Genomic DNA, 12,620 nt, shown 5'->3' with positions numbered 1-12,620 from the left:
TGCCCTGTCAGTGTGTTTCATAAGGTCATTAATAGCCCTGAGAAATTGGGGAGTGGGCCTATACTCTCAAGTACTTTGATCTTTTCCTCACTGGATGACTAGGTCTTTGTAGGGACCCCAGCTCCTTCCTACATAATCATTTTTCCCTTTCAAGAATGTGTCCCTCTTCAAAGTTTCTGCTCTCCCATTCAGTGAGGGATGAGTCCCCCTCCCTTTGTCTTCTTTGCAGTTGGTCTCTGATGTCCAGGGGCACTTCAATATCACCCCAAGCCATGGGGCTCTCTCAGTGTAATATCCCACTGGTGAGCTGTTAAATTATCCTCTTGGGAGCAAAGTAAGGAATTTCTTCTGTCATCATCTTGGTGACCTTTCTTTCTGGCCACAGATGTTTAATCTCTGCTGTATCTATAGGGTTGTGTATGTGTGTGTGTGTGTGTGTGTGTGTATGTGTGTTTAAATTGATCTTTACTTATTGTACCTTTGTTTTCTTTTTTATTGACTTTTCCTCTTCTTTCTTTCCTTTTACTTTCTTTGGGTTTATCTGTTGTTCCAGTCCTAATACCTTAATATGAACATTTAGCTCAGTCATTTACAGCATTTTTAAATTTGTTTTCTAAGATTTGTAATGAAGGCCATACACTTTTCTCAAAACACCTTCTATGTTGTATCATCCAGATTTTGAGAGAATAGTCTTAATTGCCATTAATTTTTAAGTATTTGAAACTTATCTTAAGGTTTCTTTCTGACTTCTTAGTTTTCTGGGAATTGTTTTAAAAATGAAATAATGGACTTAAAAATTTAATTACACATTGTCATTAGAGAACAATTTCCATGTGATAACTATGCCTTAACTGTCTAGATATTTTTGAAATTTGTTTTGCGTTGTATATTAGTTTTTAATGTTGATATATACATGACAAGAACATACTTTTTTTATTGTTGGATAAAAGTTGTTTTATGTATTTCATATATCATTAAATGAGCAATTCATAATCTCAGTTAATGTTATTTCTTGCATATAATTTCTTGTTTATATGCTTGTCTGGCCAAAAATGGAAGTCAGTATGTAGAAATCTACTGTAATACTAGATTTGTCTGTTCCTTTTTCCAGCTTTATTTATTTCTCCTTATTTTGAGATTGTTTTGTTAAGTGTACATACTTTTAATGTTACTTACATCTTCACAGTAGATTGAACTTCAAAAAATCATATGTCCTGGCCCTTTCTATTCTAATCAATACCTTTTATTATAAATTTATCTGATAATTACAGTTAAGCATGTTTCTTTTCATTAGCATTTGGCCATTCTTTCCTTCCTTTCATTTTAGGACATTAGGTGTCCTTGCGTACTGCATGTATTTTTTTTTAAAGATTTATTTATGCATATAAGAGCCGGGGTGTAGGCCAGAGGTCTAGGGTGTGTGTGTGTGTGTGTGTGTGTGTGTGTGTGTGTGTGTGTGTGTGTGTGTGTGTGTGTGTGAGAGAGAGAGAAAGAGAGAGGATTCACCAGAGACAGAGTGGGGAGCGGAACAGGCAGGTTGACTGAAATACACTGCTAAGGGGAGCAGCAGGTGATACAGGAGAGGTCTGCTGTGTCATGTGAATTAGCTCTCTGGCTAGGGAAACTCATGCTGCAGTGGCTGCTGATAGCATCACAGTGTTGAGACTATGCACCACCAGGGAGGCCCTGTACATCTGGACTTTTTATGTGAGATGACAATTCCTCTGATTTGCTTTGAAAGCTGACTAAAATAGCTTTTACTAAAGTAGCTAGCTAAAAACAAACAAAAAAAAGCTTGAAGTAAATGGTCTAACATTCAGATTACATAAATTTTAAAGCTCAATAAACTGCAGGTTTTTGAGAAGTTAGTGATTGTTTTTCACTAAAATAAACTGAATTGGAAATTTGTATCATGTCCTTTTATTGTCTTTGCCCGTAACTGGTATGAATCTGACATTTTAGTTGTTTAGGAAAACTGATAGCTTTAATATTTTATTTTGATATGATTCAGGTTGACCCAACATTTTAATAAATTCGACTTTTGGAGTTCTGATCTGTGTCATCTTTTTAGGACTGATTAAAGATATTTCTTATTTGGGCCTCCCCTGGTGGCGCAGCGGTTGAGCGCTGGGCTGCGAAGCTGCCTGCAGCCTCTGCAGCACCGGTTCAATCCCCAGCCACCTGTGAGGGTCCCACATGGCGTGACAGACCTCTCCTGCCGCACCCACTGCTCCCCTCAGCAGTGTATTTCGTCAGTCTGCCTGTTCTGCTCCCTGCTCCTGCTCTGGTGAATTCTCTCACCCTCCTGCGCTTCTGACTGTACCCAGTGCTTGTATGAATAAATAAATAAATCTTTAAAAAAAAAAAGATATTTCTTATTTGTTGAAATATGTACATTTTCTTCATGAAATTGATTTTCTTATTTTGCGTAACTTATGTTGCTAAAGCTTTTGAAGCATATGTTTTTGATACTGGCATTACATTTTTAATTAATATTTTAGATGCAAAAGGTGACAGTTTAAAAGATTGTTTTGTTAGTGGCTTATCCTTAAAAGCAAGTGGCATTTGGTTTTATTTTACAATAGAATTTAATCTTACATGTTTTTTGTTAAAGTAACGTTACCAAAAAATCTGTTATTGAACTATTTGTGGTGAGCTCTTTAAGGATGTTTAAGATTTCACATGCAGTTTAACTGATCACAGATGAAGTTGTAAATTAATACCTCATGAGCGTATTTGACTGCAGGGCATTGTTTGTGAATCAAAACTGCTTTGTTCCTGTAAACTGTGAAAGAGATTTGAGCATATGGATTAATATTGCATGGTGATACCAATGTACTTATGAAAAGACGCTGTAGTTGGATCATTTAAAATGTACTGAAATATTATGAATACCCATAAATTATAGTAATTCCCTTAAGCTTGCAAGGATTGTAAGATTTAGTTTCATTCCTTTGTTGGATTTAACCACCTTAATAAGAAATTGTTTTGTTGATTTTAAAGCTGTACATAGTAATAAGAGTAGCCATGGATATAGTATGATGATGAAAATAGCTGAAGTTTCCCACAAAATGTGCATTCTCATAGTAGCTTTCATGGTTATATCAAATGTATTCATGAAGGTTTTTTTCTTGTTTTCAATAAGTCATTCTTTTACCAGAACCTGTTGAATGATTAATTGTTCACTGATATCTTGTAGCATAAGATTATTAGATTATTACATGAGCACTGTTTAGTGTAAAATCTGATCTTTTTTTTTTTTCTGTTAGTTTTATTTTACATATAAAAGTAATATGATACAGAATGTACTCTTCTGGCTAAGACAAACTTCAAGTGTCTATAGAAAAAAAATAAGCAGAAAATAATTAGGGACTTGTTCTGGAAGATAGTGATAATTTAAAAGGAAGCAGAAGGTGGCTTAATTTCTTCTTCAATTAATAAGAAAAACAATAGATGATACTAAGGAAAGGTAGAAACTTTTAGATTATTTTTTTTTTTTTGCTAAAGATTTATTTTATTTATGCATCCAAGAACTGGGGTATAGACCAGAGGTGAGGGGTGGGTGGTGAGTGGATTCACCAGAGACAGAGTGAGGAGCAGAACAGGCAGATAGGCTGAAATACACTGCTGAGGAGAAGCATCTGGCAAGACAGGAGAGGTCTGCTGAGCCATGTGAATTAGCTCCCTGGTGGGGGATCGAACTCCTGCTGCAAAATGAAGCTGCTAATAGCTTCATTTTGCTGAGAGTTAACCCCTTGTGGCATCAGGGAGGCCCCTAAAATTTTTTTTAAAGCTGTTTATTTTTCATTTTGGAAGATTTATTCTTATTTATTTATGCATGCAAGAACTGGAGGTAGAGACCAGAAGTGCATGAGTGACACGATTTACCAGAGACAGAGTGGGGAGCAGAACAGGCAGGTTGACTGAAATACACTGCTGAGGGGAGCAGCAGGCTAGACAGGAGGGGTCTGTTGTGCCACATGGGTTAGTTCTCTGGCCTGGGAATGAACTGTGTCCACAGTAGTTCACAATAGCTTGATAGCCCCAAGACTTAACCCCTATGCCACCAGCTTTTAGAAGCTCAGCTTTTAGAATTTTTATCTATGTTACCATTTTAGACCCCTTCACAGTCTTTGAAAATTTTGGTACCTATTTTACAAATATTTTATTTTCTAATTTTTTTAGTTCCATGTTGATAACAGTTCCAGTTATCAAATGTACTTAAATTCTTGTTATAGCTATCTTTATCGATCTTCCATTTGAGCAATCTCAAATCGAACCCCTTCCTATTTTCTTTTTTTTAAAGATTTATTTATGCATACAAGAAATGGGGTACAGACCAGAGAGATGCGGGGGTGGAGGTGAGAGGATTCACCAGAGACAGAGTAGGAAATGGAACAGACAGATTGGCTGAAATATGCTGCTGAGGGGAGCAGCAGACGAGCCAGGAGAGGTCTGCTGCACCATGTGGGTCAGCTCTCTGACTGGGGATTGAACTTGTGCTGCAGTGGCTGTGGATAGCTTTGTAGGTTGCGTCTTAACCCCTTGTACTACCAGGGAGGCCCCCTTCCTATTTTCATATTGCTCTTTATCCATCCTGAGTAGCATGGTCAATTATTTCAAATGCGCCTTACTACTACTTTCAGTACTCTCGCTTTTGATTCTGCTAATTTTTATACTTGGGTCAGTTTAATTGTGTGCATTACTTTGTGATTTGTTACCATAATCATGCTCTTATTCTTAAAATAGTTCTTCATTTTAGATAATAATAGTCACTGTGCAGCTAAGCAATTTGAGTTTTAGTGAATTGACTACTTACGTATCTAGTAATTTAAAAAGCAAGTGATAAGTGTTACAGATACTTCAGTAAGCACCTCTGAGAGCATAAGGGATATCTAGAGTAAGATTAGAAGATTAACAGTTAAGGTCAGCTTCCCAGAGTGGATGATACCTTAAGCTGAGAATCTAAAGACAAGTATGAGGTTAGACAAAAAAAGGGGTTGACAGGTTTGAATGTGTGTGTGTGTGTGTAGCATGGTTATAGTTGTGCAGAGTCTTTGCAAAAGATTCTCAAAGACATGAGAAAGTGTTTCATGGGAACACCTTAATATGACTGAAGCATAGTGCATGAGTTGGGGAATTGAGGATGAAGATAACCAGGTTGCATTGTATGTATACCTGTCAAATTTTTAGTAAGTGATGAGAATGATTTTAAATAGGAGAGTTAATTAAATTGTATACAGGTATGCCTTTTTACGTTCATAAAACTGTTGCAATAGCTCAAATAAGAACTGAAGCCTTGAAATGTGGCAGTGAGATTGAAGGAGAAAGAAGTAGAACTGAAGACTGTTTGGGGTAGGGAATCAGCAACTTTGCGGTGTAAAAAGTCTTTGGAAGGAGTGATTTCTTAGGTTATAATCAGCTTGGGAGAGTGGTTATATAATTTTGAGAGAAAACATGTAACCAATAATAATATGTAGTAATTAAGGACAGAATCCTTAGGTCTTTATAGTTGTTGAATAAATATTTGTGCAAGCTGCTTCTTAAATTTTCTCAGGTTTTTATTGAAATGTATTCTTTAATTCCCTTGGCCAACTGTGGACATTAAGACCTTTTCATTTGTCAAACCTCAACTGAATACCCAACAACCCAGTTATATATTCCTACTCCTGGGAGATTTTGCATATTGCAAGTTCTAGGACTTGCCCATGTAGTTGAATCTCTTGAGTTTAAACAGCTTGTGTACATCCAGTTTTCATTCTCCTGCACTGAGATCAACATTTAATTATTAGAGATAATGTAAATCAATATTGTGGTTTTCAGAAAAAAGTGACCATACTATACAAAAGTAAACTTTCAAAACTTCACTGTAGACTTGTTTACCTGAAGTCTCATTGTTTTTTTGGTCAAAACTTATGCTTGCACACAAACACACATACACACACACACAAAACATAATTACAAACACACACACACACACACACAGAGGTTTATTAGGCTTAAGGGATGACCAAACCTAAGCATTCAGAAACTGTCAGGTATTTCTTTAATTCTTTCATTCGTCTGACTCTGAGAGTTATCTTTAATTGGTCAGACTGCCTCTGTACTATTTTCCCTTTGTACTTTGATTTACTGTGTTTGTAATGTTCTTGTGCTCGTTTCTTCTTGTGCATTTGAAAACCTGTCAGTACTTTTGATTAACTAGTAATTTCATGCATTTTGTTTTATATGCAAGATAAAGATACAGAAGAAATAACTTGGTTTAATATTTTTGTAAAATTTATTATGTATATCACTATTTTCCCTCAATAGAGTAATCTCAGAAGTCTGGCATTCTCATATGTTTAGTTGCTGTGAAAAAGTTTTTCATTTATACTAGGAACACTGAACAAATTTTAGCATTTGTGACCAGTACTCATATTATAAGATTCTAAATGCTTTTATGAAAGATATGTTTTACATAAAGAATGAGATTTATGTGTGATTTGCAAAGTTTTTTCCTTTTATTGCTTAATGTTTTTGTAAAAAGTTGTATATTGTTCCAGGTTTTCCTTCTTGCTGATCACATGATGTGCTAAATGTGTTATTAAGGTGACCTCTTAAGATTGCTCTTATAGACTAGAGAGAGACACTGAATTTCCTGATGTTGTGGAAGAGGTTATATTTAGCTGTTGGTATTTCAAATTGGAACACTTCATTCTACTGTGCCTTTAGTTGATGAGTCATCTGGAGAAAATGGGCTGCCTCTTGTTTTTAGGAAGAGTCTGTAGCAAATAATAATAATAAGTTAAACTCTGTGGAAGATTTACTGTCAAATAACAAACTTAAAATGGGAAAATGCTTTGTAATACATTTTATTACCCATATGTAAAGTATATGCTAAAAGATATGGAAGAATTTTACTCATTATTGTCTTCTGCTTCTAAAGACAAAAAAAAATTATCCTGATATCACATGTAAGAAAAAGAAAGCATTTTCTACCAAAGCATTGTACAGATTGTTATCAACTTGAGACAAATGAGAAGTCACCATAAATACTATTAAATTCTTTTATATACAGGATGTACATTAGTGGCCAAATCTTAATCACAATTGTCAGTAACTGGGGAAAGTGTGATTATTGAAATACTGACTTTCTTAAAAATTATATTTGCATTACATTTGCTTAATTTTTGCCTCAAAATTTTTATTGTGGTAAAATACATATAATAAAATTTACTATCTTAACCATTTTTAAGTATATAGTTCAATAGTGATAAATAAATTAATAACATTGTACAACCCTTACAGAATTTATCTCTTTACTCTTTCATCTTGTAAAACTGAATCTTTGTATTTATTAAATAGTATTTCCTTCCACCTATCCAGGAAATCACCATTCTATTTTTGGTCTCGGTGATTTTTGACTATTGTAAATAACCAGCAATTAGAATTATACAGTATTTGTCTTTTTGTGACTGACTTAGCATAATATGCTTAAGTTTCATCTGTGTTACAGCATATGTCAGAATTTTCTTCCTTTTTTAACACTGAATAATGTTCCTTGTAAGTATCCTACATTTTGTCTATCCATTCATCCATCAGTGAACACTTCAGTTGCTTCCATTTTTAGCTATTGTGAATAATACTGCTATGAATAAGATGTAGATGTCTCTCTGAGAACTTGCTACCCATTCTTTGGGTATATACCCAGATGTGGAATTGCAGGATTATATGGTAGTTCTGCTTTGAGGAGCCTTTACACTATTTTTCACAGTGACTGTACCATTTTACATTCCTACTGACAGTGCCCAGAGCTTTCAATTTCCCCATATACTTGCCAATAATTATTTTTTGTTTTTGTCTTTTTTTAATAGTAGCCATCTAATGAATTTGAGATAGTATTTTGTTATAATTTTGATTATAATGATTAGTTTTAGTTCTTAAATTTAGGTCTTTATGGAATATTGGAGATTCAGTCATGTTTGGGAAATTGATTGATTGTTCTTTCACCACTTAATTTGCCTTTTTTTTTTTTTTTTGCTATCCTAAATGCAAAATCTTATATGCAAAACTGAATGCCTGTCTTTCCTCCAAAGCCTTTTCTAACTGCTTCCTTCTCTCTTTTACTTGATGACAACTTTATGGTTGGTGAGATGAAAAATCTTAGAGTATTCCTGATTTTTCTTTTTCTCACAGCATGTAACTAATCCATAAATCCTGCCTGACCACTTTTGTAATATTTATCTTGAATCTAGTAACTTCTTAACTATCTATACCAATATAGTCACCTGTCCCCATTTTGTGCCACCATCATCCTTTGCCTAAATTATTGCAGTAGCCTCTTTTCACTGATTTCTCTTCTACTACCTTTGTGGCCATCATTATATTCCCAGCACAGAAGACAGGTGAACTTTTTAAAAACTTAAGTCATATTATCACATTCTGGTAAAAGTAAGGTATGGAAGTGGTGAAACAAAGGAATTATTATTTGTAAGTGAAATGATTGTATTTTTTATAAAATTGAGAAAATGCGAACTGAAAACAATTAGAAACAAGGACATTTACTTGATGATTATTACAGAATTAATACTTACGTGTTTTTATGCTTTTTTTATACACAAAGATCCACAAATGACAAATTAATAGCAACACAAACAGAATACAGTCATATGTAAACAGGCTAGTGGTTTTTATTCCAAAATGAAAGGATAGTTCAGAATTAGAAAAAGCTATTAAATATGATTTATTAGGCATCCCTTAACTGCTTGTTTTCAAGAGTGTTTCTGTTGTTTGCTTAGCAATTCCAGGCTAGCTAAGCCCTCACCTGTGCTATCTAGCGGCTAAACCATACCTACTCAAATGATGTGTGTGGGGTTCTTTATAAGTTTTTTCCCCTTGGGTGCCCTGGAGTCAGCCTTCGAGTACTGTATGGTGTTTTCTTACATCTTTTAATTACTCCTGTATCAGAGGCAGCAGTTCTTTATGTTAAACTTACCCTGTTTGACTGTGTGATTTAATATTTTGATTGAACATAAACCAGTATACTTTATTAATAGATTGTTGGAGAAATTTTTTTTCAGTATTTTCATAGGTGCTGAAAATGCATTAGTAGAATCAAACTTTCATTCTTCTTTTATTAACTTTTAATGAATTAAAGTATAACACCCACAGAAAAGTATGCAAATTTTAAGTGTACAGTTGAAAGAATTACCTCAAAATAAACATGCTAGTTTAACCACCTTCCAGTTCTAGAAATAGAATTGGCCAACATCCCAGAAGAAACCCTGGCCTCTCTCCTCCTCCAAAGGTATCCACTATCCTGACTTAAAACACTAGAGATTAGCTTTGCTGTTTTTGAACTTTAAATGAAATCGTAGTGTGTATTTTTTCTCTCTAGCTCACTCTGTGTGCTTTATCCACGTTGTTTTTCCATGTAGTAATGTTCATTTCTTTTCTATGTCTTCTTCCACTGTTTAAATCTACCTCAAATGACTTTCATTTTGTACTGTTAGCAGGTATTTGTGTTGTTTCTGGTTTGGCTTTGTTAGAAATAATGCTCATAATAAACATTCTTGTGTGTTACTTTCGGTGTTCATGTGCACACATTTCTGTTGGACACGCACATTGTATGTAGGAATGAAAATACTAGCTAGGTCAATGGTTATGCTTGTCTTAAACTTCACTAGTTACTGAAAAAAGGACTTCTAGAGTATTTCCATCATCAGGACTAAGAGTTCCAGTTGTTACACTTGTATTTTAAGTTTTAGCAAATTGTTTTTTAGACATACTGATGGGTGAATAGTGGCATTTCATTATAGTTTTGTTTTTTTAATGATGACTGCGAATGAAATCAAGCATTTTCTTGTTTATTGACAATTTGGATGTGTATTTTGGGGGAATTTTTTGTGAGTTGCTTGTTTCTGTTCTTCCCATTTTTTTGTTGGGTACTTAATGCTATCTTGACTGATTCATAAGTATTCTCTTTATATTCAGGTTATGACTAATTTTGTTTGGCAAATGTCTTCTCTGATTCTGACACTTGAGTCTTTACTTTTAATAGTATCTTCGTTAATAGATGTTCTTTATTTGACTGTAGATACTTTTTTTGGCATTCATCTCTTTTTTTAACTATCTGGATTTTACCTGTGGTTGGTGTTATTTCTTACTTAGATACTTGGTAGAATTACCCATAATGCTATCTAGACCTGGGATTGTCTATGTGTGAATAGTCCATTAAAAATTGCTACATGACTTTTAAGATTTATTCTTGTATCAGCTTTGGTAAAATTTGTATTGATAAAATTTGTACATTTTGTCTAAATATTAAAATAAACTTATTTATAATGTCTTCTTTTGTTCTTTTAGTATGCATATGCCTTATGGATATGTATACTTTTGCTTTTCTGTTAATGATTATTGCTTCCTTTTTTTGTAAGTGTTTATTAACCTTGATTTTGTTATTCCCCTGTAGTATGTGCTTGTTTTCTGTTTTTACATATTTAACTCTTTGTGTTTTCTCCTTTCTATTTTCTTTAAGTTTAATTTGAGGTTCCTTTTTTAGATTCTTGAAAGATGCTTAACCATATAAAAATGTTTTTTATATATATCAAAAAAAGTTTGTGTGGAGTGAGAAGACAATTTAAGAGATGATAAAAATAATTGTCAATTACGTCAGAGTTCTATTACTTTAATATGTGGAGGGCTAAAAATCTGTAAGAAGCAATTACATATTGTAATGAACAGATGCTAGATGGAAAAGTTATTATTAATGGTACCTACCTACACATATAAAGGATGTTCATCCTCTCTTATTAGAGGAATTCATAATAAACCTGTTATTGCTAATTCTTGCATTATATAGAATGGGCAGAGATATAGAGAATAGTCAGTTTCATAATACTGTGGGGATATAAAGTACCAAAGTCTCTTTGATGGAACAATTTATGTGACTTATTAAATTTTCAGATGTCCTTTGATTTTTGAACTGTATGTATATGAAGGGTATTTGTTCCTGTATTACCTGTAAAAAGAAAAGAACTGGACACAACCTAAATATTTATTCTAGAGAATAAAAAGACAGACTATAGGTGCTAGAGTAAACTCTTGAAAAACTTGATTGCTGAAACAAGCACTTTATTTAAAATGTGTCAGGGTGCAGTTTTTGTGTTTTGTGTGTGCCTAGTGTAATTCTGAAATGCCTGTATATTTGGCATGGTAAATGCTTAATAATTGTTTATTATGTTTATGGAGTTGGATTGACTACATCTGGTAATTAACACAGGATATTCAGTACTTCTTTTGTTTACATTGTAGTTTCTCATTTATATTGTAAACTCATGGAAAATAAAGGATATTAACTATGTTAGTCTCTCATTATGTGCTACACACTGCCTGGCATTGTATAATCATTATTTTGTGAATGTGAAATAGAATCTGTTCACATATATTATCTTTGATGATCTTTTTCATAGGCTTCTGTGGTAGATAGTACAACAGTCATTATTTTGTTTCCATGTTAGAGAAAAGTAAACTGAGCCCAAGTTAATAAGTGACTTCTTTCAAGCAGTGGTTGACTAACTGTAATCTGTGGGCCAGACCTGGCCCATCACCTGTTTTATATGGCCTATAGCTAGGGATTTATATTTTTAAGTGATTGGGGTGTACTATTTTATGATATCAAAGTTATACAAAACTTAAATCTCAGTGTTTATTGGAAGATTCTCAGGTTTATTCATTTGTGTATTATCTATGACTGCTTTCCCACACTGTGGCAAAATTGAGTCATTGCAGCAGAGATTTGATGTGGCATTCTCAATGCTTCACACTTATTCCTGGCACACTACACATTTCATTGATGCAATTATAATTCACCAGTATTTCAAGGGCCACATTTGTTACTGTGTCATTAAAACTTTGTTTATTTCTTTTTATTACTTCTGCCTATTTCATGTCAAAACAAAAAATGGAGATAAAAGGGATCTTTAGGTCTCATAGTTTTAAGGGGTTGTGGATCATGGATCATATTATTAGATTAGATATTAAAATATTGGATTTATTGTGTTTTATTAGAAGAATACAATTATACATTGCCATTATTGGGCTAAAACTCTTAACAATATTCCAAACTCACAGGAAAGCAAATCTCATAAAAATTAGAACATTTTAAATATCTCATCACAGAAGAATTTTTACACACATATACACACACACACAGAGCAGTGAAAATACAGCTGAACTTAAAGTAAGGTTTGATGTGGCTCATTTGTTAGTCAGGCAAAGAGCCATTTACCAAAGGTGAGTTAATTACACCATATTTTATTATAGTAGCCTAAGAAAAATGTTCAGATAAAATAAATTTAAGGCTTTGTTATTAGCCTTTTGGCAACAATAGTTGCTCTAAGAATTGAGGACATTGGTAGTGACATCAATAGTCAATTAAAGAAGATAATGCTTTTGATTGGTTTTCCATAGATTTTGATGAGTCAGCAGATATTTACTGCCATTGCTCTCATATATGTTTATTCAAAGAAATAATGCTGACTTTCAGTAACTGAAAAATTAACCTTCAAGAAAAGTCTGTGTGGAATAATGTAGACAAGCAAGGATGTTTTCAAAGAAGTGAAAACAACACTATTATA

At 33.5% G+C, this 12,620-nt stretch overlaps 1 protein-coding gene and 1 long non-coding RNA gene across 3 annotated transcripts in view; one reads left to right on the top strand and one right to left on the bottom strand.

Moving 5' to 3' along the window:
* The window catches only part of ADK (adenosine kinase), a 430,089-nt gene that overhangs the window by 109,825 nt on the left and 307,644 nt on the right, over positions 1–12,620 (top strand). The window lies entirely within an intron of this gene.
* LOC129145054 (uncharacterized) overlaps positions 6,505–12,620 on the bottom strand; it is a 70,666-nt gene continuing 64,550 nt past the window's right edge. The window contains exon 3 of the long non-coding RNA XR_008550082.1: positions 6,505–6,764. This is a non-coding gene — a long non-coding RNA (uncharacterized LOC129145054). The remainder of the gene's footprint in view (positions 6,765–12,620) is intronic.

Source organism: Talpa occidentalis, unplaced genomic scaffold, assembly GCF_014898055.3.
Source record: "Talpa occidentalis isolate TD23 unplaced genomic scaffold, MPIMG_talOcc4v2.1 talOcc4.8, whole genome shotgun sequence".
NCBI classification, from domain to species: Eukaryota; Metazoa; Chordata; class Mammalia; order Eulipotyphla; family Talpidae; genus Talpa; species Talpa occidentalis.
Note: the sequence above shows the minus strand (reverse complement) of the source record. Positions and strands in the feature narration are given on the sequence as shown.